The following is a 1676-nucleotide window of genomic DNA, read 5'->3' on the forward strand; positions in this document are numbered from 1 at the left end:
TTTTTGAGACAGAGTCTTGCTTTGTCGCCAGGCACCGGGCTGGAGTGTAGTGGCACGATCTCAGCTCACTGCAACGTCCGCCTCCCAGTTTCAAGCAATTCTCCTGCCGCAGCCTCCCGAGTAGCTGGGACTACAGGCGCGTGCCACCACGCCCAGCTAATTTTTTTGCATTTTAGTAGAGACGGGGCTTCACTATGTTGGCCAGGATGGTCTTGATCTCTTGACCTCGTGATCTGCTCACCTCAGCCTCCCAAAGTGCTGGGATTACAGGCCTGAGCTGCCGTGCCCAGCCTTAATATAAGTATTTTTCAGTGTTGCCACATCGTTTTTCATAGTTCATGATCCTAAGTGGCAGTGTAGCATTCCATGCTGTAGATGTGCTGTGGCTGCCTAACCTGTTCCCCTCCTGGGGGGCATTACTTCTGTGTTATGATGAATAGGACAGCGATGAACATCTTCATCTGGTTTGTGAACTTTTTACTGCTGTGTTAGGAAATCTTAGATACAAAGTATATACGATCGAGGGATTGATAGCCTTCTAATTTGATCAGAGTTAGGTTGGCATAAGTTCAGAACATTCGTGTTGTAAAGTCTTTGCCTTTTGGGGCCCTCTCGCTGTTGCTAGTTACCCTTTAACCCTATCTGGTCTTGTCTTTTTTTTTTTTTTATTCTTTACATTTCCCTACATGAATTGCCTTGGCTTTTGTTTTCCCCAAGCTGTTCCCTGTCATGTTTTCTTTTCTTTTTTTCTTTTTTGAGGTGAGGGCTTGCTCTGTCACCCAGGCTGGAGGGCAGAGGCGTGATCTTGGCTCAGTGCAACCTCCACCTTTTGCCAAGGCTCAAGTGATTCTTGTGCCTCAGCCCCCACAAGTCGCTGGGACTACAGGCGCATACCACCACAGCTGACTGATTTTGTTTTTAGTAGAGATGGGGTTTCACCATGTTGGCCAGCCTGGTCACAAACTCCTGACCTCAGACAGTCTTCCGGCTTCGGCCTCGTGAAGTGCTGGGATTACAGGCCTGAGCCACTGTGCCCGACCTCCCTCTTGTCTTTTCATATCCCCTTTCCTACGCATCCTGCTAGTGCGCAGAGAGGCCGTATCCTTTTATTCTAGGTCCTGAGCCCTTTCCCTCACCTCAGCTGTCAAGGCCTTCCGCATAGCTCCCCACCTCAATCGGCCCCTGGATTTGTCCAGAAAAGCACTGCCCATCCTTTCCCCTGACCACCTCCCAAAGAGCCTACTCCTGTCTAAATTAGAGTGCCCACCCAACCTGTCCTATTTGCCTCTTAGTTTCTTTTCTCTCTGAAGCCTTCAGAGCCCACAGAACTGCCCCCAACACCCACCTGCAGTTCAGAATCCTGCCTTTCCCTCTCCCGTGGATGCTCATAGTATCAAACCCTCCCTGTCCTGGGACTTTGGAATTTGCTACATTATATCCAGAGCATCTGCTTGATCAAACTGCTCCTGAGTCTGGGTCCTTTATGGATCCACTGGGACTCTGAAGAGTCTCCCCTCTCCCCAGGAGAGGGTGATGTGGGGAGAGTCACAAGGCCCAGTGTCTAGTCCTGGTGGAGCTCCTTCAGGTCAGCAAGGCTCCACCTGAGAAAATCAGGAGGCAGCTGGGTGTGATGGCTCACACCTGTAATCCTAGCACTTTGGGAGGCTGAGGCAGGA

The sequence above is a fragment of the Sapajus apella genome, unplaced genomic scaffold, assembly GCF_009761245.1.
Source record: "Sapajus apella isolate SASKATOON/1434 unplaced genomic scaffold, GSC_monkey_1.0 scaffold12, whole genome shotgun sequence".
NCBI lineage: Eukaryota > Metazoa > Chordata > Mammalia > Primates > Cebidae > Sapajus > Sapajus apella.